This window comes from Giraffa tippelskirchi, chromosome 8, assembly GCF_054371585.1.
Source record: "Giraffa tippelskirchi isolate mGirTip1 chromosome 8, T2T-mGirTip1v1.2.pri, whole genome shotgun sequence".
NCBI classification, from domain to species: Eukaryota; Metazoa; Chordata; class Mammalia; order Artiodactyla; family Giraffidae; genus Giraffa; species Giraffa tippelskirchi.
In genome coordinates, this window is record NC_137282.1 from 9,797,888 (window position 1) to 9,824,356 (window position 26,469).

At 41.1% G+C, this 26,469-nt stretch overlaps 1 long non-coding RNA gene across 1 annotated transcript; it reads right to left on the bottom strand.

The window, feature by feature from the left end:
* Positions 1-1,389: 1,389 nt before the first annotated feature.
* Positions 1,390-25,318, bottom strand: LOC145519113 (uncharacterized). The gene is made up of 5 exons (XR_014063542.1): positions 25,101-25,318; positions 16,653-16,696; positions 11,068-11,175; positions 6,411-7,126; positions 1,390-2,039 (listed from the first exon to the last, which is right to left on the bottom strand). It is a non-coding gene; the product is annotated as an uncharacterized LOC145519113 (long non-coding RNA).
* Positions 25,319-26,469: the final 1,151 nt, after the last annotated feature.

Consider the following 26,469-nt stretch of genomic DNA (forward strand, 5'->3'; position numbering starts at 1 on the left):
GAGAAAAACAGCACGCTGAAGGAAAGATGAGGAGTCCAGGTCTCCACGCTAATGTCAGATCAGCCATCTAGAAAGGCTGCAAGTCTGCTATTTCTGTGAATTCATTATGTGGGATTTATTTCTTCCGGGAAGGAAAAGCTGTTCTACATTAAAATATTCATTTAGAAGCTGATCACTTATAAAATTAGAACCCACTCAGCTCTTCCTGCCTAATGAAACTGTGCAGTTAAACTACCCATTTTTCAAAAAAGGCAGATTACATGTAGTTAATGAGAGTGGCTCTCAGAAACTGCTGGAATCACAAACACAGGAGTCTGAGAGAAATTCTCCCCCTTGAAGACTGGAGAAAATGGAAGTGGATTTGGACCTGATGGATTACTCAAAAGGGGGTGATTGGAACATCAAAGGATGCTGGGGGAAAATGAAGTACTTGTTCCATGTTTTGCAAACTGATTTTCTTATTGTTACGTTCCAGTTAAACCTGGGCATAAAGGCATGACTGTCATGACGCCAGTAAACAACCCAGAGCAAAGGACAATGAGACCAAATAGAGTGATCCGCATTGTCTCTTGCTATCCTGTTATCTGTTTGAAAAATTAGACTTTGGAAAAAACCATAGTTTATTTATTCTAAGAATTAGCACAGAATGCAGTTAGATCCCAAATCTTCCTAAATATAAAATAAACATTTATTTTCTTACTTGCCAACAAAGGCCCACATAGTCAAATCTATTGTTTTTCCAGTAGTCACATATGGATGTGAAAGTTGGTCCATATAGAAGGCTGAGTGCTTAAGAATTGATGGTTCTGAACTGTGGTGTTGGAGAAGACTCTTGAGAGTCCCTTGGACTGCAAGGAGATCAAACTAGTCCATCCTAAAGGAAATCAGTCCTGAATATTCTTTGGAAGGACTGATGCTGCAGCTGAAGCTCCAAAACTTTGGCCACCTGATGTGAAGAGCCGACTCATTAGAAAAGACCCTGATGCTGGGAAACCTTGAGGGCGGGACAAGAAGGGGACGACAGAGGATGAGATGGTTGGATGGCATCATCAACTCAATGGACATGAGTTTGAGCAAGCTTCGAGAGTTGGTGATGAACAGGGAAGTCTGGTGTGCTGCAGTTCATGGAGTCGAAAAGAGTCGAACATGACTGAGTTACTGAACAACAATAATGTAGATATGTATGTATGTGTATGTCTGTCTGTTCACCCAGATTGACAAAGATTTAGTGCTACCCCAGAATATACACCACCCCTTTCAGGTCTGATAAATGGCTTTTGTGGCCACTGTAACGGGGATGGTGGTTCTGAAATGAATATCAGGGAGCTGGTACCACTTCTTCTCATCACTATTTAAATTGAACCTAAAGTGCTTCTCAGAGACTGAATCCTTTTTAAAAATTGTTGTTTTATTTTGGAATACAGTTGATTAATGCATTTCCAGGTGGCTTAGTGATAAAGAATCTACATGCAATGCAGGAGACACAGGAGATGCAGGCTTGATCCCTGGGTCGAGAAGATCCCCTGGAGCAGCAAGAGGTAACCCATCCCAGTATTCTTGCCTGGGAAATCCCAGGGACAGAGGAGCCTGGTGGGCTACAGTCCATGAGGTTGCAAAGAGTCAGACACGACTGAAAGACTGAGGACACAGCACACAACACATACAGTTGGTTAACAATGTTGTGTTACTTTCAGGTATACAGCAGAGTGATTCAGTTATACATAGACACATATCCCTTCTTTTCCAAAGTAATTTCCCATTTAGGTTATTACAGAATATTGAACGGGGTTCCCTGTGCTATATAGTAGGTCCTTGCTGGTTATCTATTTCTAAGGCTGAGTCTTTCAGCATCTTAGCTGCAGCTTCCTATCAGGATGCTTGCATCCTCCACCAGAAGGCACTGCACCAGGTCGGCCATTAGAGGGCAGCCGTGTCGCAGAGTGTGTTCTGTCTGTCCTTGCCAGGCAGCTGGAATCCTTGTGATGCAGCGATGTCTGCAGCAATTTCTCAGGGAGCAAACAGGTTGCTAGTGATGCCAGCTGGGGATCAGGACAAAATGACTGTGTTGCATTATGCATAACGTAGCCTATTACTTTAAGGTAAATAAATCATCAGTTTGGGTTCATTTCTTTACAGTGCACACCCCCCTCTTGCTTATCAGTTATGTTAACCAAGACCACCCCTCAGCTTTTATTTATAAGGACCACTCTCAAAGGCCATTCCCTGGTGGCTCAGACGGTAAAGTGTCTGCCTGCAACGCGGGAGACCTGGGTTCGATCCCTGGGTTTGGAAGATCCCCTGGAGAAGGAAATGGCACTTTCTTCTCCAGTACTCCAGTACCCACTCCAGTACTCTTGCCTGGAAAACCCCATGGGTGGAGGAGCCTGGTAGGCTGCAGTCCATGGGGTCGCAAAGAGTTGGACACGACTGAGCGACTTCTCTCTTTTCTCAAAGGCCCCCTGCTGCTAGGAGGACAAGGTGTGGAGGAGTCATCTAATGGGAGGTGGAGAACAGAAGGATTTGTCAAATGTGAAAAAAAAACACATTAAATATTGATAATCAGGAAACTGAAATACAGTCATAGCAGTCATAGCAGAATGAGGAAGTAAACATGTTTGTCCAGGGACACCATCTCAAGGATGCAGTGAGCTCAGATGGAAACTAGAGTTCCATCCCGGTGGAATTCAGGTGGATCCAGGCCAGAGGTTAGGGGGTGACATTTCTTGTCCTGGTGCACATATAGAAATGTTTCCTTTTGTTAATGCAAAATAATGTAATTAGATAAAAGTGACGGTAGGCAAGTGATATCCATTAGTGAGAGTGGATCAGTTCCACCACAGATGGATCAAGAAAATCTTTAGTACCAGACGGTCCAAGGTGTCCACAAGGAAAGGCATAGCAGTTTTCATATGGGTCTGAAATAAATGAATCAGGGAAAATGAATTCTCTTATTCAACTCCCCATTATATAACGCATTCCAAAGACTAAGAGGAGGGACTATTGGACGACCTGTTCCACAGTTCTGTTTCCTTAGTGCAGATAACTGATATTTGAGTGTAGTTTGAAAAAACAAAAACAAAAAGTAACACCCAAGCAGAGCTGGGGCAGAGAGATCCGTAGATGAGCCGTCAGCCCCCCTGTTCAAACGTCACGATGTGGCATTCCAGTCCGTGCGTCTGCGAATCACCCGCCTGTCACTGTCACTTCATTCTTCTGGCTCTGTCAGCGCCAGAGATTAGGATACAACGCTGCAAATAAAGCCAGGGTCATGTGTTTGGTTCCTGCGCGCTCTGGGTGCTAAGATGGGTGAGGCCTTCTGTTGCATTGTCGTGGTCTCCCTGCAACCACGGAAGTCGGCCCTAGGCCACCTCCTGGCCCAACAGGAGCTTCTCTGTTCGTATTCCAACAAGTCCAGGATCAATTTCATTTTCAGCTCCACCATTTTTTTTTTTGGTTCATGCATGGTGGAATGTGGGATTTTAGTTCCCTGACCAGGGATCGAACATGTGCCCCTCTCAGCTTTGGGAGAATCTTAACCACTGGAGGAAGTTCCCCACATAACCTCTGAAAGTCTACTGACAAGCCACGTTCTGGATAAACACTTACCTGTTCTCCAGAGCTAAGCAGGAATTTTCCTCCTCTAAGCTCTTCCAGCTTCTGAGGGTCACTTTATGAAAACTGTTCTCTCTCACCTGAAATCAGATCTTTTATCTTCCAATATATGGTAAGTTTCTTGAGGACAGCTGCTGTTGTTTAGTTGTGATGTCGTGTCTGACTCTTTGCCTCCCCATGGACTGCAGCACGTGGTTGCCCCGGCCTTCACCGTCTCCCAGAGTTTGCTCAGACTCATTCATGTCCATGGAGTCAGTGATGCTGTCTAACCATCTCATCCTCTGCTGCCCCCTTCTCCTCCCGCCCTCAGGCTTCCCAGTGTCAGGGTCTTTTCCAATGAATCGGCTGTTCGCATCAGGTGGCCTAAGTTTTGGAGCTTCAGCATCAGTCCTTCCAATGAATATTCAGAACTGATTTCCTTTAGGATTGACTGGTTTCATCTGCTTGCAGTCTACAGCATCGCAATTTGAAAGCATCAGTTCTTCAGCACTCATCCCTCTTCATGGTCCAACTCTCACTTCCGGACTTGACTACTGGAAAAACCATAGCTTTGACTCTACGGACACTTGTCGAGGACAGGTGTAGTGTCTTCTTTTTTAGATTCCATGCACTACTACTATGTTTCCTTGTGAAAATTAGAGGCTTCAAAAGGATTTATTGACTGGATCAATGCATTAACTAAATTAACAAATTGATGGCTAATGATCCCCAAAGGAATAAAGTAGCTTGGGCTGATACCTCCTGAAAAACCAATTAAATAACACATTCAAGTAGCAATTCATTTGTGCATAAAAGAAACTACTTTTCTGTTTTCTCTTCTCGTCTTAAATGACAGTGGTACTGTGTACTCATGACTGAGAGAGAGAGAGAATTAACACGGGTGAATACAGCCAAGGAAGTCAGGGATAAATACGAAGACTCGCTATCCATATGTATGGTTTGATTTATCCTTGGTACATGTAGCACGCAGATATGAGTGACAAGAGGGGTATTTTGTTTCAAACTCCAATGTGCTCGCTGGGGAGGAACAGAGGGCATTCTTAAAGGAGGTGGGGGCAGTTTGTAAGGCAGAAGAATCTATGACACTGAAAGAACACAAGAGGGCACCCTTTTCAACTCTGTTACCGGAGAGAAATACGTCCTTGGTTCTAGGGACGTTGAGTGCACTCCTGAAGCATTACTAACACTTGTATTCATGTTTTGCCTTCTCACAATTAAAAAAAAATGCAATATATAGTGAAATATTTCACTATATATTATTAGTGTGTGTGTGTGTGTGTGTGTGTGTGTGTGTGTGTGTGTGTGGGCCTGTGCTTAGTCGCTCAGTCGCTCAGTCATCCGACTCGTGACATCATGGACTGTAGGCCTCCAAGTTCCTCTGTCCGTGGGGATTTCCCAGGCAATAACACTGGAGTGGGTTGCCATTTCCTCCTCCAGGGGATCTTTTGGACCCAGAGATCAAACCTGCATCTCCTTCATCTCCTGCATTGGCAGATGGATTCTTTACCACTGAGCCATTTGGGAAGCCCTCTATTATTCATATGTGTATATATATGTATATGTGTATATGTATATATATATATATATATATACATACATGATGAAATATATTGAGCTGCTGCTGCTGCTGCTAAGTCACTTCAGTCGTATCCGGCTCTGTGCGACCTCATAGATGCCAGCCCACCAGGCTCCCCTGTCCCTGGGATTCTCCAGGCAAGAACAATGGAGTGGGTTATCATTTCCTTCTCCAATGCATGAAAGTGAAAAGTGAAAGGGAAGTCGCTCAGTCGTGTCTGACTGCCAGCGACCCCATGGACTGCAGTCTACCAGGCTCCTCCGTCCATGGGATTTTCCAGGCAAGAGTACTAGAGTGGGTTGCCATTGCTTTCTCCATATATTGAGCTATCAAGAAGTGTATTGATATTGTATCTAATAAAAATATTCTACTGAAGTTGCTGTCTTTTATTTTTATGCTAGAAGCAACAGCTGAATTTATTATTTAACAGTAAATACTTGTCTTTCCATCTATATTTGTGTAAACTCTACATGTTCTTCAGCATTTCATGTGTTTTGTTCTGTGCCCTGTAACTTAAGAGAAATTATCCTGACCTTGGCTTCAGGAAACCTGAATTTCACCCCACTTTTCCCATCACATGACTTTAAATAGAAAATGAGCCACTCTTTCCCTCCATTTTTCAGTCTGTGGAATCAGAGGGTTGGATCAGATGGTTTCCAAGGTCCTTTCCAGGTTAAATAGTTTACTGGGTCTATGAACTATGGTGTTTCTATTAAGTATTTGATACATATTTAGCATATAGATGTGAAACGAATATCAACTATAAATATCTAACTTGTACGTTTCTTGTTGGAAGAGTGAAATCAGTAGAAATGGAATCAGTATAAGCTGAATATGTATAAACTATGTTGAAGATGCAGTGTTTTTGAAACCCGAAGCGGTACTTACACTTTGAGGTCAAAATGTTTTTGTGGATTTTCTACACAAGAGTGTTACTCATATGATTGAAGTGACTCAGTTTTGGTGACTAGGTTAGTTCTATAAATACTTGATCTTTGTGATTAGTGAGTTGGTTTAACTGACCCAAGGAAAAGGTTTTATTTACGGGCCCTGGAGGTTATGATAGCTAGTTTTGTTTTGGGACTTTTTTTGTTGTTTCTTAGGCAGTATTTATAAACATCTCTGTTTGGAGAAGTAAATACAGCTTCACTAGATTGAAGATGCTGTTTAAAAGACTTGCATAATAGGTATTGCAATTAGGGGGTAGACATAAACTACCTACCTCCGTCCCATTCTCAGCCCGTGGATGTAATCATCATGCCAGCTCTTGCTACTCATTCTTCACCCCTTTTTGTGTGGGACATTGTTTTTTCTCCTACCTCTTTCCTCATCCTGTCTTCTTTCTTTCCTGGGTCCTGAGAACCCTGCATTTCTCCAACAAATCCTAGGAATCTTTGATACGTAAAATGGCCTGACTCACCCTAGGGAGGAAATTGAAGACTGTAAAAGAAAATTGAAGACTCTAAAGGTTATTTTCTGGGGGCAAGTAACAAAACCGCTATGGCTTGGTGCTTTGGGGGACAAAGGGATGAAGATGCATATACAAAACAATGCAGAATATATAACCAAAGCATAAAAGCCATCTGGAGCAGACAGATAGTCTAGTGCTGTCGTCCCTAAATTATCTGGCACCAGGGAAAATAATTTTTCGATGGATTGCAGGGGTGGGGGGGGATGGTTTTAGGGTGATTCCAGCACATTGCATTTATTGTGCCCTTTATTTCTATTACTATCACATCAGGTCCACCTTAGATCATCAGGCATTAGGTCCCAGAAGTTGGGGACTACCAGCCTAAAACTTAGCCATGAACTTCCTTCCTCCCTTCATTCATTCATTCTCTCCACAAGCATTGAGCATCTTCTAAATGTCAGGCACCAGGCAGGGACTTGGCTTCAAGGTTGAAGTAGATGGTTCTACAGTTTCAGGAGTATTGGAATCTAGACAGGGAAGTAAACAGGTAAACAGATCAGAACAAAAAAAAAATAAGCTTATACCAAAGATAGTGGCGGCACAAGGTAACTAAGGGAACACTATTCAGCTTGTCTAAACCATGCAAGCTTTGCAGAGAAGGAACTGGTGATGTTAGGTGCCTGATGGTTACTAGTCGCCCGGGGGGGTTGAAGGACGAAGGGTGTGGCAAGAAAAGGAAACGTTTCACAACAGCACAGGGGTGACAACGGCCCGGTGTGGGGAATGAAGAGCTGCTGGGGTTGCCGGGGACTGAAGTTCAAGGGAGCAGATGGAGGGGGTAAAATCATAGAGTCAGGGACTTAAAGGTCAAAGCTTTGTGGGTCATGTTCAAGACGCTTGCCAGCATGTGCCGAGGATGAAGTGGGTTCTGTGGGGAAAGTAAAACATTTTAGAGAGAGCATTGCTCAAGTCTTAGAAGAAGCATTAAGGAGGCACACGAAGGCTCCAGGCAAGCACTGATGAGGATTCTTCAGTGGCTCAGCAGGGAAAGAATCCGCCTGCCCATGCAGGAGACACAGGAATCGCGGGTTCAAACCCTGGGTTGGGATGATTACCCTGGAGAAGGAAATGCTAGCGTATTCTTGCCTGGAGAATCCCATGGACAGAGGAGCCTGGAGGGCTGCAGTCCACGGGGTCACAAAAGAGTCGGACATGACTGAATACTCATGCGTTCCCCAGTGTTCGTGTGCAAGCTTCATCCCATCCGCCTTTTCTCACTTTGGTTGTATACGTGTTCATCACTCTTCACAGAGATGTGTACTTATGCCTTGAGCTTGCCAGTGTTTTGTAGTTTTAAAAGTCCCTTTTAATCTTATCCTCTTCTCTGACATGGCAAAAGAGACTTCACTTTACATGTAGGGAAACTAGATAAAGAGTCTGCAGTGAAATTGAGATTAGAACTTGCACTCCTAGGCATTCATTTTCCCCTCTTCCTTTCTTTGTTTTCCCTTTCTTTGTCTCCTTCCTTGCTTCCATGATTTTTTCTTCTTTGATCACAGGAAGCCTCTCTCCTAAGTTGCTAAAGAAAGATATCATATAGAGATGGGAGCAGTGCCCCAAATGTGGTCAATATGGTTGTTAAAAACACAGACAATAATCAACAGAGTACATTTTACTGGATGAAAAATTCAATTGCCAAGCACATTGTACATACACATTTATGTCTCTGTGTTTGCATGTATACCGATGCATCAATACATATATGCCAAGTTGCATATAAGTTGTGTACTTACTGATAGAGAAGAATTTGGTTGCATGTGGTCAAACTTTCTTCTAGGTTTGCTATATATGTGAGTTTGGAAAAAACTACACTAAGTTCAGAGGCATCTGGTCCCTGGGAAATAGAGTTTTTTTCTCGGTACCTTTCAAATGAGAACCACGGAATAAGAGCTATAATGCCATCCACGTGTTTCTCTACTGCTGGTTTATAAGAATCCAACAGCAATCCTATTACCCAGAAAGAGTAAATTTCTTTAAAGGCCACATTTCTCCATGAGATGCCTTTCTAGCATTTTTTTTTTTTGGTACAAAAATCTGCTTTTGCTCATGTTAGCACCTGGCTCCGATTATGAATTTTTTGTGTTAATGGCTATAAAGAGGCAAGTTGTGTAAGCAGCCGTAACTTTTACAGCGAAAAATAACCTGATCTCCCGTTACCAGGACTTGAGGCACAAAACAAGGACATTTTCTTCTTGCAGTGCTCATTTAGTGAGTTCACCTTTTACTTATCTGAAATCATGCCCCTGGAAGAGCGATTAGTCATAAAGGTTCTGGCTTCGAGTGTCAGCAAAAGCTGTAACCACACAAACCAAGGAATAAAATTCTCTGGGAAAGCAAAATAAGCGCCCTCAGGGTGTCCCAGATGTCTCAAGAGTTCCACATAAGAGCTGGCGCAATCGTCTTCGCCCTCCTGCTTGACTAGCTGTGCAGCCCTGGGTAATATATGTTGGTATTATCCCAGGAACCCGGGAGAGGGAAGCAAGGAACCTTCTGGAGGCATGCTGAGTAGATTGATCCTCTCTTCTTTATTACTGCAGTCAGCTCAAAAGAGTGTATCTATCAGACTGAGGTGGCCCCAACTTGGAAACAAATGCTGTGCTGACTTGAAAATTCTAGAAGGCACAAGTCCTCTAGTGATAGAAACTGGTAAGAGAAACCCAGCAGAGAGGCAGCAGAGCTAAAGATTAAGAGGGGTTATTCTTTTATTTATTTATTTTTTTAACACCAAAAACATTTTGCATTGGGGTATAGCTGATTAACAATGTTGTGATAGTTTCAGGTGAACAGCGAAGGGACTCGGCCATACATATACATGGATCCATTCTCCCCCAAACCTCGCTCCTATCCAGGCTGGCACATAACATTGAGCAGAGTTCCATGTGCGATACAACAGGCTTTTGTTGGTTATCCATTTTAAGTATAGCACTGCGCACATGGCCTTCCCAAAGTCCTTAACTATCCCACCCCCCTGGCAGCCATGAGTTCGTTTCTAAGTCTGTGTGTCAAGAGGGATTGTTCTTTCTTTGGTCTTGTTCTCCTGTGTGGAGCACCCTGTGGTTTTCGGACCCATTTGACACTGAGATGAGGATTAATGGATCTGTTCATTTGAGCTCAATTATGAACCATTCACCTAAAAAACTCAGGAGTGAAGTGGAAGTCGCTCAGCCGGGTCCAACTCTTTGTGACCCTATGGACTGTATAGTCCCTGGAATTCTCCAGACCAGAATATTCCAGGGGATCTTTCCCTTCTCCAGGGGATCTTCCCAACCCAGTGATCGAATCCAGGTCTCCTGCATTGCAGGCAGATTCTTTACCAGCTGAGCCACAAACAAAAACAAACAAACAAAAAAAACCCTCAGGATCAGAACTGCAGATCTTATAATCAAATATTGATTTATCTCTAATTTATTTACTTAGGGAACTGAGACCTCTGAGTTTTGCAATCTAATGTGGAAAGATTTACAATGGAAGGACAAGTTTAAGAGCAGGAGGAACAAAGTTTTTCATTTTTCTGTGGGCTCTGAACAGTAGGGTTGTTAAAACTAAACCTGATTTAGAAAGTGGGGTCCAAGTGACCGGGTGGTGCCAGGTACCTCGCACCTTCCACCCCTCCTGCCGTGGGTCCCCCACTGCCTTTCAAAGATGAAAGGCAAGCTTGAGTACCTTTCCCCAAAGAAGCAGAAGCCCAGTGAAGCTGGGCAGAGACCACTCCAGCACTCATATTTCCCTCTGCTCTTCCCTTGTGAAAGGGCACAGAAATTACCCCAGGGACTGCTTTCTCCCCATCCCGTTTTACAATCCCCTGATACAGTAGACCATTCTGACAGCTCTGCATTTTTTTTTTTTAAAGGTGCAGAACTATAGAGAACATTGAACTGGATTTTACAAGAGATCAACCATTACAGAATCTGAGGCATTACCTGCATGCCCACCACAGAGTTTATTGCTATAACATCTTGAAGGAAAAAGCAAGCCAGGTAAAATATTCATAAACAGAAAAGTTTCCTCAGATACTCCTTAGATTTTTAGAGATGATGAGTTACGTAAAATATCAAACCTGCGGCTAACCACATGCTCAGGACAGCCACCCACAATAAAAAATTGTGTGGCTAAAATGTCCCTTGTCCACAGTTCTGAGGTAGAGAAATCTGATTAAAGTACCTTTATTTTTTACTTTTTTAGTTTAATGGGCGGATAATTGCTTTACAATATTGTGATGGTTTTTGCCATACATCAATATGAATTGGCCATAGGTATACATGTGTCCCTTCCATCCTGAGCTACCTTCCCACCTCCCTCCCCATAAAGTAACTTTAGATGGAGGGTGGCACACTGCAGCCTATGAGCTAAATCTGGCCCCCTGCTTATTTTTGTAGATAAAGCTTTATTAGAACAAAGTCATGCTCACTCATTTATGTGTTGTCCATGGTGCTTTCATGCTGCGAAGATACAGTTGAGTGGTTGTAACATAGATTGTGTGACCCCACAAAACCTAAAGTATTTATTATTTGGGCCTCTACAAAAGAGCAAAAATGGTATTTTGTCATGTAAATAAGCATTTTAATTTTAACATTTCAGATAAATTTAGATAATAATTAGGTAAGAACAAAAATAACAACATTCAGTGAAGTTCCATATGCAAGAGTAGGTCTGGGTTCTATGGGGCCTGAATTCAATTTTAAAGATAACATCTTTAAGAAAATTGGTATAAAGTTACATACTTATTTATGGCATGAAAATAAATCTCACTAAACACATTATTGCAAATTCAAGTCCCTTTTTACTAATACCTATGTAGTCAAGTTTCCAGAAATAATTGCATAAAGCATTCCTTATGCTCTCCCATGACACCCTAAAGCTCAGCAATTCCCAACACCCACAGGGGCTGTACAACCCACCTGGTTCAAACACATCATTAGCTTCTCTGTATCTTCAGCTCTGCACCAACATGTCCAGTGCAGCATTTTTGTTGTTTGATCAATGAGCATCTGAAGAGCTGGCTTGAATTCTGGCTTTGTTACTCACAACTTGGATGACTATGGGCAAGTGAGTTCTTCTCACCGTGTCTCATTTCCTTAAATAGTTAGAATGTAGCCTGTTCCTTTAAGCCCTTCATCTCTATAAGTTATTGCTCAATTCTCTTTGATCTTAAAAAAATATAGATGCTCTTGGATTTTTCTTAGAAAGTTTTTACTATCTGCTATATTGCCCCTTTTCCCCGAGTTAAAAGAAAACTGGTGTCTTATGACCAATATTTGTATTCACTTTCAGCTCTATTCTAGACCTAGACATTTAAATTGCTCTGAATTGCCTGTCCATGAATCATTACAACTCCTTCAGAGTCCTCTCTTATGATTTGTTCAATAAGCCTACACCATCAAAACGTGTGTTTTCCACTTTGTTGCTTATTTTTTTCATGCTTAGAAATAGGCTTGAAATGTTCTATGTAAGAGACACAAATAAGTCAACTATAAGAATCTAAGAGACATTTCTTATTTTTGTGAAGATTTTTTCAAACATTCAAGTGGCTATCAATCTCACCTACTTTTTCCCAAGTGATCAGAAGATGATTCATTCTACTGTTCATGTTTCAAACGTGAATAATTGTCTCAACTGGATTTCTTCACCCCAAAGAGTTGTCAAGGGCATAACTTTGAATCAGAGTCTAATTTAAGTTTGCAGGTTCAGGTCAAGAACTAAAGAACTGCAGGATTCATGCTGCCCAAAGTGCTGCTTCTGACATGGCATCAAGGAACTGGGGGTGGCGAGAGATATGGCATTGAGCGGGGATGGGAAGGTGGAGGGCTTGATGACAGCCATCATTAAATCCACTGTCAAGTTCAGGATGCTTCCAGACTGTACACAGGATGTGCACAGATGATGTTTCCACATCACGCATCACTACGCAGCAGGAATTTACCCCTGTTTCACTGACCATCATGTGTTCCCACCCAGCTCTCATCCTATCATGAATTTTTAGCATAATCACAGATAAGCATGGGTTTCCCAGGTGGTTCAGTGGTAAAGAATCCTCCTGCCAATGCAGGACACACAGCTTCTATCCCTGGGTCAGAAAGACCCTCTTGAGAGGGAAATGGCAACCAGCTCCAGTATTCTTGCCTGGGAAATTCCACGGACAGAGGAGCCTGGCAGGCTAGAGTCCATGGGGTCGCAAAAGAGTCAGACACAATCTAGCAACTAAACAACAGCAATAAATAAGCATGACTGGAAAGCACTTTGGAGAGTTTTTTATGCGGGTAAACTAAAAATGTAGATAATTTTAGTAACAGCTGATTATAAGTGGAATTACATCTTGGAAAGAAGATCTGAAATCCTAGTTGAAAACTTTTCTTTAATTAATTTTCACTTTAATCAAAGTCATAAAAGCTTCTAAGTCTGAAAAGGCTTTCAATGCAGGATAGCTTTCCCTGACCAAATCCTCTCAAACCTTCCAGCCCTGCTCCTCAGAGGCAGACTCTTTAGCAGATCTGTTTCTTGGTATTTGCCTTGATAATTTGAAATGAGAGCTAATGTAATAATTTCCTGATTTCCAGTTATGGGAACAATTCAATGCTTGCTAGTTGTTTTAATTAACTTGAGGGACAATACAGGGTAGTATTTACAGGCTTACCACTAGCTCAGGTGGCGCTAGTGGTAAAGAACCCACTTGCCAATGCAGGAGACATGGGTTGGATCCCTGGGTCGGGAAGATCCCCTGAAGGAGGGCATGGCAACCCACTGTAGTATTCTTACCTGGGAGAATCCTATAGACAGAGGAGCCTGGTGGGCTACTGTCCATACAGTCTCAAAGAGGCGGACACGACTGAAGCGACTTAACACTCACACTCTCACAGGGTAGAATTTAGAAGCGAGAACAGTGGAGTCGGGTGTCCTGGGCTTAGATCTTGGGACAAGAACTTCCTCCATGTATCTCCGTACCTCATGTTCCTTGTGTGTGAAATGGGCATAAGACCTATGCCTTTCTCAACAGGTAGTTGTGAGTTAAATGGAGGAGACTATGTAAAGCATCCAGAACCTTCTCCAGCACACAGTCTGTGCTCCATAAGCAGGCCAATGTCCTCCCTCCCCATTCACCTAAAGACACAGTTACAGGTAAATCGCCAGAGAGTGAACACATAATTATGATCCAAAACTACTTAGGAACTGACTCCTCCAGTTTCACTTCCTTTATGACCAGATGTTTATGTCTTTCCAGAAACCAAATTTTTCTAGAAATTAATAATACCTTCATTTATTTTTCATCTTCTCTCAAGATACTGATCACTTGAAAGACGTCTCTACAGTAAAACTGTTTTTCCAAGGGACTTTCTCCTAACCAATGACTTAAAATAAAAATAAAATAAACCTTGGCAAAGTGTTCCATCTTCGTTGATTACATTCCAGTCTTGCAGGTGACCACACAGGGTTCCTTGTTTGGGAAATCCTGTATCTTCCTCTTTCTTTTTTCATTGCAAGAACATATTTCTGGTACCTTCCACAGAAGGTATTCACATAGTATACTTTTTTGACACCTTGTCTGTATGTAGCTGTCTTTTTTCTATCATCCTGCTTGGCTGACAGCTTGGGTTCTATGCAGAATTCTAGGTTGAATATTGCTCCTTCAAAATGGTTAGGATGGTATTTTCTAGCTTTTGAGAAGCTCACTTCTCTTCTGGTTAATGATATGTGTTTTCATTAATGATATCATATCTGGTTAATGATAATTGTTTTCAAACAATTATTATTCTGAAATCCTGTAAGATCTCTATCCTTAGTGATTTTTCACAATAATGTGACTTTTTCTTTAATTTGTTTTTTAATTCCTTGCTTGATACCTAGTGAGATTACATTTAGCAACTCATGTGCATCAGCTCTAGATAATGTTCTTGAATGATTTCTTTCATAAACTTTTCTCCTGTCCATTTTGTCTGTTCTATGGAACCCCTACTGCCAAATAGTGGACATCCTGGGTTGATTTTTCATTTTTTCCCTACTTTTTACTGCATTTTTCAATATATTTCATGCCTGAGAAATTCCCTCAACTTTATGTTCCATTTCTTTCATAAGTTTCTCTTATTTTTGCCATCAGTTATTTTGTCTTTGAGAACTCTTGCCTACTCTCTGATATTCATTTTTATTTAGCATCTTCTTCTATTTCATGGCTTTAGATGTGAAAAAAGGAGGGGCTCACTGACATTGTAATCAATCCCTTATACCCACTACGCTTTACACCTTGGTGATCACAGTCTAAAGGCCAGTTCTCAGCTGTATAAATTGAAGATGATAAGATTTTAAGAGAGAAAAGTTCCAGAAAAAAATACATTAAAAAAATCAATTTAAGTAGACTAGTCAGTCAGACTTTCATGCACTGGAGAAGGAAATGGCACCCCACTCCAGTATTCTTGCCTGGAGAATCCCAGGGACGGCGGAGCCTGATGGGCTGCCGTCTATAGGGTCGCACAGAGTCGGACACGACTGAAGCGACTTAGCAGCAGCAGCAGCAGTCAGTCAGAATGACAAGAGAATTGAGATACGTTAGGGGAATCTTGCCCCATATCAAGATTCTTAGAAATGTTGTCTCTAAGTTTGATAGGCGTAGGATTTTAGAACAAATGAACTGTATGGCATTAAGTAATAATAATTCTATTTACTCATGAAATTGTTAAACTATGCCCTTATTTTCTATTTCTGTTCTTGTTCTAGCCATATTGACATACTTTTTGGCTCTACCCTCAGACTTGAAAACAGCCCTGTTGGTGGAAGAGAACCTAACTGGACTTTAGAATGACCTGGGAAACTAGTTCTTTAAAATGTACATATACATATTTGTGTATGTGGGTGAATGTGTATAAACACATATTTCAGGGCCAAACCCCAGACTTACTGGATCAGATTCTTCAGGCATTGGTCCCAGCATCTCTTTCAGACACATTACTGTGATTCTCCTCACAAACACTTGAAAATCCCTGAAATAAATGCTCAGATTGGTCGTCATCTGACGCTTGTGTCAGATGCCACAGAGCTCAGCTCAAAGTCAGGTTCTCCTGGGGGTTGCTGTCTTTTCCTTGGAGTCCTGAGTCTCCCTGGCTCTGAGCTGACTGTCCTGTCAGACAGAGATCAATGTTCACCCCATTTTGCCATGATACATGACCTTGGCTAAATTACTTAACCTCTGTGAATGCAAGGACTGTATGGGGGATGATTAGCTGCAATATGGCAGAAAACATACTTCATATGTGAAAGCATCTCAATTTTTTTTTCATTTCCTCCCTCTTTTTATGACATTTGGGATGTGTGCTTCCGGAGAATCAGGTGGGAGCCCCTAAACTCACTGAAAATGTATCTCTGACTGCTCAACCTGATGACTTGCTTTCGGTAGGTCTCTTGCATATGACAAGTCCCGTCCAGGGGTGTGGGTCTTCCTTAGATTCAGCCCCAGACAGTGGCGCTTCCTGATCTGAATGCCTTATCCTTTTCCTGACTTTGTGATTTCCTGACCTTGTGCATCTTGAGAGGCAGCTGTGGCTGAGCGGAAATAGCCCTGGGATTTGGATCATGCCTTGACTTTCTTACCTACTAACTACATAACCTAGGAGGTTTCAGAGGGGCATTTCTGAGCCATATAATATAAAATGGGTTTCTTCTGGTTTCTTTCCTCTTAACACATTTTCCTCAGGCCACTTGTCATCTATATAATGTGAACGTTATATATGTTTATTTCAGAAATATATGTTTATAGGGTAATTGGTTTAATCTCCCTGTCCTTATGAACCCTGAGCTCCTGAGCTTATTATTAAATTTATTGTTCATTTTAAAGCAAATCAGTTACACAGTAACATGACAATTCCACTTTGTTCACAAAAAGTGTTTTGCTGAACCTCATATTTCCATCACCTCTTGTGTGGAGCTGATCGTCTAGCAGCATCCTGAAACATATGTGTTGAATGAATGAGGGACTAAATGAATGCATAATACAGAGACAAAATCACTCACCCTTTCTTCCTCATATGGTGATTATTCAGATCAACTGAGATAACCTATATGCAAATGATACATAAGCAGTATTAATACAAGCATAAAATACCTTAATTTTGTTAACTTATACCTCTCTGCAATTTGTTGACAAAAAGCATTTAACCTGAAGCTACACAAAGCGTGGTCCAAAAGTCAGCAGCAACAGCAGCGTCTGGGAATCTGTTAATGATGCAGATGAGCAGACCTACTCAAGACTTGTGAAATTAGAATCTTTGAAGGTGAAGCCCAGGGATCTGTTTCAACAAGCCTAATAAGAGGTGATCAGGCATGTGCTAACATTTAAGACTTACTACCATACAAGACACTCTAGAGAGAGTTTTTAGAATTGCATAAAGTAAATCATGAGTTTAAAAGTTATCCTTTTCCTTACCTGAGCAGATCCTCTGAATCTCAGCTGATCATTTAGGTCTCAGAAAGTCCAGATCATCAGGAAGACCTTCCCCCCTACTGTCACTTGTAAGCATAGCCTCTCATTTATTAACTTCAGAGATGATGATTTTTATTTGTTTTATTGTTTGTGGTCTGTTTACTTGTTTCCTGTCTCTTTTCCCAAGAAAGAGAAGTATTCCACAAGAAGGGATGGAGTTTGTCTTAACCACAACTGTATCCATCCCTGTTCCAAATACAAGATTGGTGGACAGCAGAGTTCAGTATCTTAGTGTTAATTGGATCAGTGTCCTTAAGAAAACATGTGTTGGAAAAAAAAAAAACGTGTTTGTGGATTGAAGAAGCCTAGGATTCATATTGAAGATGATTGTTTGGCTCATGTTGAAATTCATGCCTGTTTCTAATTTCCCGAGAATCAGTGAAGATTCGATGGATTTGATTCTAAAATTCTCCAAGGGTTAGTTTGCCATTTTCTTTATTTTTTTTAAAAAAGTTGAGATTTCATCTATTGGTTATGATTAAATGACACTCATGCCAAGTTTCCAATATCATTCAATCATTTTTGCAATAATATGGAGGTTTCCCAATTTAGTGTTTCCAATACAGTTAACTCTTGGTTATCTGTGGGTGGGCTTCCCCGGTGGCTCAGATGGTAAATAATCTGCCTGCAGTGTAGGAGGTCCAGGTTTGACCCCTGGGTCAGGAAGATGCTTTGGAGAAGAGAATGACTACCACTCCAGTATTCTTGCCTGGAGAATTCCATGGACAGAGGAGCCTGACAGGCAACAGTCCGTGGGATCACAAAGAGTTGGACAGGACTGAGCAGCTAACACTTTCACTTTTCACTTTCATTATCTGCGGGTAATGCTTTTCCAAATTTTGCTTTAAGTCCTTGATAAAATTAATGGATTTGCTTTTTTCTTCCTCAGCCAGTTCAAGAAGAATTCACCCTAGCAGAGTGTCTTTTTAAACAAATGGTCACTTCGCCTAAGAAAGAAACAAGTGCATAATAAATAGAGCAAGTTTCTTCAGACTGGAATAAGAAGAGAGAGTGCCTTTCAATACTGTTACTTCCTTAGCTTGTAATTAGGGAGGATTCTCAGCATTTGAGTCAAACAGGAAACATATTTTCTTTCTTGTTCTGTTGATTTACTTCTTATTCCAGCATGAGTTGATTATATTAAAAGAACTAGGCTCTAAATAGTCACTAAATATACCATCAAGTTGGACTAGTTTAAAAAAAAAAAATTTGCCCCTGAATTATAGATGCCATTACTCTGTTCTATTATTCTGGGAAACCATGGGAAGACATTCTATATAAAGACAAATTTGGAATGTTACCAAAAATAAGGAGCTTTATTTTACATTTAAGAATGAATAGCCCAATTAGAAGGACAAAAAGCACCTTCTAAGAAACCTGATAGTGTTGTCTTCCAAGGGGAGAAAATTGACTTTACCGAGATCCCATTAAGAATTGGACATTTTCACATGCGTGTGACTTCCCTTTCTTAGAACCTAGAGGGCTACCAAGGAACGTCTTTCTTTCCAGGTGCAGACCATTTATTCATACCTAACCTGCTTCTCTTTCCCTCTTTCTAGGCTACCATCATGTAATCTCCGTGGGTCTGTTCTCCTAGGATGTTCTCAGCATCTCCTAGGCAGGTACTGAGGCACTTCAGAGTGAAGGTTGAACTGTTAATCTCTGAAAGAAAAAGCAACAGAAAATATCAAAAGTCACAAAAGTGGAGAAATCAAGGCATGGCTGAAAACTCCTGGTGCCTGGTCTGTAGTTCATACTTTCAGATTGGTAGCTGGAGTTCTTCTTAGAATATCACTTTCTGTCTTTATTCCTGATAATGCAATTCTCTCGCCAAGCTTAGCTTTTTCTTTTTTTAAACAGAAGAGTTGAGTCTCTTTTTCCAAGCAGTTTCCAATTCCAGCTTAAGGGAAAAGACTTAGAGGTTTTACCCTGATAGATAAATCACATTTCTGGCAATGCTTAGATTGGGCATCACTTATCTTAATAGATCTCTGCTCCACATAGAAATGATCTCTTCAGGGGATTTTTTCATATTCTCTATGGAGTATATGTCATCCCAATTTTATAGGAAGTGAAATAGCAAGGGTTTAAAAAGCTTAACTGTATTGACCAAAGTCATAGAGCTAGTTCACTAAAAGTGGATAGATTTGAACAAGAGCTGCCAGGTTGCAAAATTCCCGAGGAGATAAATCCCATCACAGCCTATGAGAAATGTGCCCGTGTAGTGGGACGGATATAGCCTGCATGGTTATGTGCTGGCCGTGGTTTGACACTGAGGCTTGACTGTACTGTACTTCTCCACGCCATCTTAAAGCTATGCATTCCACAGAACTGGTTTACATGGTGAGGACAACCACCACCGACAACAAAAGGACTCAGGAACAGCTATTTATATGTATAATTAACAGATACTATTTTTAGAGCAGTTTTATATTCACAACGAAGCTAAGTTGTAAACACATAGCGTTTCCACAGACCTTCCATCCTCTGTATATACACAGCCTCCACCACTATCCACATCTGTATTGATGAGGTACCTTCGTCAGAGTCCATGAACCTTCTTTGACACATCAACACCCAAAGTACATAGTTTACATTAGGGTCCACTCTTGGTGTTGCACGTTCTTTGGATTTTGACAAAACTTCTGAGTATTTGGCTGTTTGGCTAAAGCTTCTGAACTATTTGGCAAAATTATGTAGTGATTCATCGCTGAAAGCAGCACAGAAAATCATTATAACTGAAATGTGGTTTTTTTTTTTTTTTTTAGCTTGCAGGACAATGACCAGTCTGGTTAAAGACTTAAAGTCATGCACTTAAATATTTCTTCTTTTAAAGTATGGTAAAAAAAAAAAAAGTACTGTCAGTCCCAGTATAATTATAAAACAAACAGACCATCACCAGAACACAACTCTGATTTTATAGTTGAGAGAACTGAGGATCTGAGAAGTTAACAATTCATTAGGTTTGCATAACTACAAGGAATAGAACCCAAATTACCTATCCCTCTGGATATAGAGGCTACACAGCATACGTTAAAGCCTTCACAATAGCGTGCACTTTGCACCTGAACAAACCTGTATTTCAATCCCATCACAGTGATCTAAGGCAAGCTGCATAAGCCCCGTGGCCAAGGTTGCCCATCCCACATCTGAAGTAAGTCTCCCACTTTCTTCCTTGCTGCAGAATGTCACTTTGCTGAGTTGCTGGGGTGGGGATTTGGGGAAAGTTTTTCTTAAAAGGGAGAAACAGCTCTTCTTCTCCTAAGCATTGTCTAATCTGGATGTGATCTCTAAAATGTGGCACTGGTCCTGTGATCATGAAAGCAATGGACCTAGGCTTAAACCCAGGGATTCAGAACAGAATTGTGGAAAGAACCCAGATTCTGGGCATGTCTTTGAACTATTAAGTTAACCAACTCTGGAGTTGTCCTACATCTGGATTATGTAGGGTTGTATTATGTAGGGTTGTACTTGTTTCTGTTGTTTAAGCCAATTTTTTTGGGGGGAATGGGGTCCTGTCTCTTCCACTGAAAGAGTCTAAATATATGGCATATTTAGCATACTGTTCCAGATGATACTGCTGCAGGAATATCTGGCTTCTGTTGTTATTTCCCCAGAGGCTAAGAAAGGAGAAAATGATGGCCAGAAAATCGGCCATGTCCCAGTGATGCAGGAGAGAAGGTCTCTAAAGAACCTCCGAAGGCAATCATGAAAGACAGAGGTGTGAAGACCCTGCCTGCCCCAAGGAACATAGGTGAGGCCCTTACAGCATTGTCAGAATGTTCCAGCACCCCATGGGCTCTCTGCCCGTCCCCTGCACAAATTGCTGGCCTGATGCCTTAGATGAGAGACAGGACTACTTCCAGTGAAGATGGAACCTTTCACCGGTGCACGGCTTAGGCATTCTCCAAACTAATCGAGACTGTTTTGTGACATGAAGAAACTCTAGGTCTTTTCATTTCTTGGGGCCTATCGAAGTTCTCATCTAGGAGAATGGGGAAAATTACCACAGTGAACTGGCTTGAAGGAAAAATAAAAATCAAGCACAAAGTTGCTTATCTGCTTGCACCCTATGAGATTAGGTCTTTCAATGCATCAATTACACAGTTTCCTATTATATACTCATTAAGTGGGCTGCGCTCAGAGAAGTGTTTCAGAGATGAATAGAATCAGACACAGGCATCATTTCACTGAACTGGACACTGCTGGAGTCACAGAGGCTGGCTCTCAGCTATTGTTGCCTCTGATATTACAGCTAGCTCAAGGCCCTCTTCCTAAAGCTTTGCCAGGTTTTGGTAGAGATAGAAATCGCATTCCTAGGATAATTAGAAGACCTGAGTTCAAGTTTTGCAACTGAAAAGCAATGACTTGGCCTATTCACCTACCTTTTCTGCAGCTTCATTAGAATCTCTGTCAACTGAGAGAATGGGCTAAATAAGCCATATGCTACTTTCTGGGCTTAAAATTCTACAATTCTATAGCAGCATTATTCACAATAATTAAAAACTGGAAACAACCCAAATGTCCATTAAATGATGACTGGATAAGTAAAATGTGGTGTATCCATACAATGGACTATTGTTTGTCAGTCCTGCTGCTCAGCAACTCAGTGGTATCTGACTCTTTGTGATCCCATGGACTGTAGCCCGCCAAGCTCTTCTGTCCATGGGATTCTCCACGTAAGAATACTGGACTGGGTTGTCATTTGCTCCTCCAGGGGATCTTCCTGACCCGAAATTGAACCAGGTCTCCTTCATCTCCTGTATTAACAGGCAGATTCTTTACCGCTGAGCCACCAAGGAAGCCTCATTATTTATCAATAAAGGGTGATAAAGTACTGATGCTTGTGACAACATGGATGGACCTCAGAAACATTAAACTAAATTAAAGAAGCCAGATACAATAGACTCCTATATTTTCATTCACAGGAAAGTCCAGAATAGGGAAATCTATGGCGGCAGAAAGTAGATTCATGGTTGCTCAGGGGAGGAGAGGGGAGGGGATGGGGAAAGGGAGTGCCTGATAAAAGATATGAGAGGTATCGGGGAGGTGATGAAAATGTTCTAAAATTCATTGTGGCGATGGTTGTACAACTCTGACTATATTAAAACCCACTAAATTTACACCTTAAGTCAGTGAATTGCATGCTACGTGAATTATTTTTCAATAACACTGCTGTATTTTTAAATCTTTGATTTTGTGTATAAATTACAGAACAAAACACACTAAGTTAAAAAAGTATAGTAACCGGTCAGAGGAAGCAAATGTGATAAATTCATTTTCTAATAATATCACATCCATTAAAAGAGAGGATATTGTTATTACTAATTTTATCTGTTGCATTTCAATAATATAACCTAATTTGGATTTAGGTATGATTTATCAGAGGATGAAAGAAAAAAGCACTTTACGGTCAGAAGACTAATTTTTTCCTCTTTTCCTTTTAGCTCAAGTTCTGACAGTACAATTGCTCTCAGTTATGTCTGCTGATGGTGTACATCAGGGGTCCCCAATCTCTGGGATCCAGTGCCTGATGATCTGAGGGGGAACTGATGTAATAATAATAGAAATAAAGTGCACAATAAATGTAATGGACCTGAACCATTCTGAAACCAGCCCCCCAAACCCTGTGTCCTCCAGTCCATGGAAAAATTGTCTTCCATGAAACTGGTCCCTGGTGCCAAAAAAGCTGGGACCACTGGCATTGAGGGATGAATAATGAAGATATATAGGTAATTCTTAAACTTAGTTTTTTAAAAGTCATTTAAAAGGTGATGTTTTTAAAGTTGCTGTTTTTAAGGTAAAGGTTCATCTTCATCATCTTCTAAGAAAAAAGAAAAAAGACACAGATATTGAAGTCTCAGTATGCACCAGGCTCTGTACCAACTGAGTTTACTTATGTCATGTGATTTACTCCTTACAACAGTCCTTAATAATGTTGGTAGGTTGGTGCAAAAGTAATTGCGGTTTAGGATCATGAATTTTAAATCATTATAACTAGACTCAAACACATCTTTATTAATCAAAATAGGAACCATTGCAATCAATACATTTTTGCCAATGAGAAATTAGTTTCTTTGTTCCTGTAGCATAAAAATCTGTGCTTCGACACTACAAAACGATGATTTTTTAAATTTTTGATCTGCACATGAATGAGGCACCTACTTATCAAGTTTTTCACCTCTCCAATTTGCTTCAAATGCCCAAACAACCATGGACTGGATGACATGGTGTTCTTTGGCAACTTCTAGTGTAGTTGTAAGAGGATCAGCTTCAATGATCCTCTCCATTGGGCATTGTCACCTGTTGATTGCTGCCCATTCTGCTCCTCAGCACTCAAGGCTCTTGTCTCCTTTGCAAAACTTCTTGAATCCACACTGCACTGGACGTTCATTAACAGTTTCTAGGCCAAATGTGTTGCTGATGCTGCGAGTTGCCTCTGCTACTTTATAACCCATTGTGAACTCAAATAAGAAAATTGTGCATATTTGCTTTTTCTCTAACATCATTTCCCTAGACTAAAACAAATACAAAATAAACAGCAAGTAATAAGTCACTAGCAAAAAAAAAAAGTGATAAATGGGCGTTAAAATGATGTATAACAGAACAACATTTATTTAAGTGTGTATACCAATATCAAACGGCAGAGTTCAACAATGCAAAATCACCATTACTGTTATACCAACCTAATAGAATTACCCCAGCATCACAGAAGAACAAACTGATGCTTTAAAAGTGCACATTGTTTACACAAAGGTAGACAATAGCACTCAGTAGAATTGGATTTAATTTTAAATCATTAAACTTAAAAAAAATGGAATACAGAAATTGAATTGAGTTTCAACTATTTCTGTTTCATCTACAGTGATTCTATGGCCCGTCAGATTCAGCTTTGATGTTTTTGCTAATTTGGCCCTATTTCTTATGATTTCTTAAGATTTGAATTATCATGTATTCTTTAACTCACAATAATATTTTCATAATTTTTATTCAACTAAAGTGTCCTTTTCACTTAGATTAATTATATTTTTCCTTAGTGTCAGGTCCTAGCATTAAATAAAACTGATATTCTGACATGTTTGAATGTGTTTAGTAAATAATGGACAAGGCCTTCAGAGCTTATTTTCATGGATATTTGGGGCTGAAAAGAGGGAGACACATAGCAGGTGGACCTGAGACAATATCTGTCTCTTTTCTGGACTGGTAATGAGTTCTATGCTGACAAGGCTGTAGAAAGAAGCCCTCTCTTTCATATTTTTTTCCATTATGATTTATCATGGATATTAAATATAGTTCCCTGTGCTATACGATAAGACCTTGTTGTTTATCCACTCTATCTCAAACAGTAAAGAAACTTCCTGCAGTGCAGGAGATCCGGGTTCAATCCCTGGGTCTGGAAGATCCCCTGGAGAAGAGAATGGCTACCCACTCCAGTATTCTTGCCTGGGGGATCTCATGGACAGAGGAGCCTGGCCGGCTATAGTCCATGGGATCGCAAAGAATCATATATGACTGAAGCAGCTTAGCACGCATGCACAGGTTAGCATCTGCTAATTCCAAACTCCCAATCCGTCCCTCCCCCACTCCCTACCCCCATTCCAGGTCTTTCTGATTTAAATTCCTTGCTGAATAAGTTACAAGCATACCATCAGTCTCCGAATCACCAGGAGGCACCCCGCGCACAAACTTTTCTTGTATCTAAGCTTCAAAGATTTGTATTATCATCAAAGAAGTTCAAGGGGCAAAAATCTGTCAAGCATCTCTCTAAAATGCGTATTCCCCAAAGTAAACCCAGTGGCTATTAAGATTCAACTGGAGATGTTGCCAAAAGATTGCGACAAACCCAGAAATGACCATGTGAGGAATCCCTAAATGCCTTTGACATGTGTACAGTGTCCAGGTTAACAAGGGCGCAGCTTTGATCTAACAACCCAATCACCCAGAAAGTAATCTGAAATCTTCTAAATATGTATACCAACCTCGGGGGCAGAACACAAGGGCATGCCCCTTACTTCAATTCACCTGAAAAGGGCAGCCTGTGCTCTAGGCTGTTCTGAGTTCCTCAGCTTCCAATTTGAACCAGGCAGGAAGTAGCTAAAGATTAACAAAGTAAGCAAACTTGTTTGCTGTACAAACTGGGGCTAAGTTAGAGGCTCACTGCAGGAATTCTGAACCCATGGGCTGTGCTGAGTGGTTTCCATAGCAACTAATGACAGAACATGAGGCAAACAGGCATGACTCATATGAAATGTTTCTACCCGGTTCTCCGGAGGCCAAATTTGGTCATGGGGGAACTTTGAAAGAATAGAGTCATGCCTTACTAATCACACACTAATCACACTCAAAGGGCAACGCTTTCCTCAGTCACAAAGCCATTTCCATCAGTGACAAAGGGGCCGTATTCATTCATTTGTGGGAACACTGGGGGTCCCTACTATTCACCCCTGGCTGCTCCCTCCAAAGTCCCCAAGGTCAAAGGGTGTCACCTGGATGCTACAGAACATCAGATTGTTACTGCTTGACCATGTTGTAAAGCTGATTGGGGTCAAGGAATGGACAGTGATTTTGTTTAGGGTGTATCTGAGCTTCAAAGATTTGTATTATCATCAAAGAAGTTCAAGGGGCAAAAAAATCTATCAAGCATCTCTTTAAAGTGCATATTTCCCAAAGTAAACCCAGGGGCTCTTAAGATTCAACTGGAGATGTTGCCAATAGATTGGGACAAACTCAGAAAAGACAAAGATCCTTACTTCTACTGGATCAGGGTGACAGTGGTGTAAGAAAGAGAATGAGGCAGTTTGTTCTAGATTTTTCTTTTATCATTTGCAACCTCATGTCCTCTATTTGTTTATTTTTGTTGTCCATCATTCTTTTATTTTTCGTTTATTTACTTTTAATTGAAGGATAATTGCTTTACAATATTGCCTTGGTTTCTGTCATACATCAACATGAATCAGCCACGGGTATATTCAGATTTTCTTGAGAGACAGACAGTCTAAGGCTCAGATACTACCAGTCTGCTCATAGCCTCCCCTCCACCCCCGTCATACACCTGCTCCAAGTCACTTCAAACGAGCCTGCCTCTCTGCCTTCACTGACATTTTTTGCTGTATCCCAAAGACTGTGCACAACTCCTTACCCTGAAAGAGCCTTTTCACCTTCTAAGGCTCCCCTTAACGCTCACAGTCACCATGTTTCCCTTACTCTCTTTTTTTTTCCTCAGGTTTTCTTTTTTGTTTGCCTGGTGGCCACACGGCATGGCACGTGGGAGCCTAGTTTACTGCCCAGGGATAGAACTCTCGTCCCCTGCTTTGGAAGTGCAGAGTCTTAACTATTGGACCATCAGGG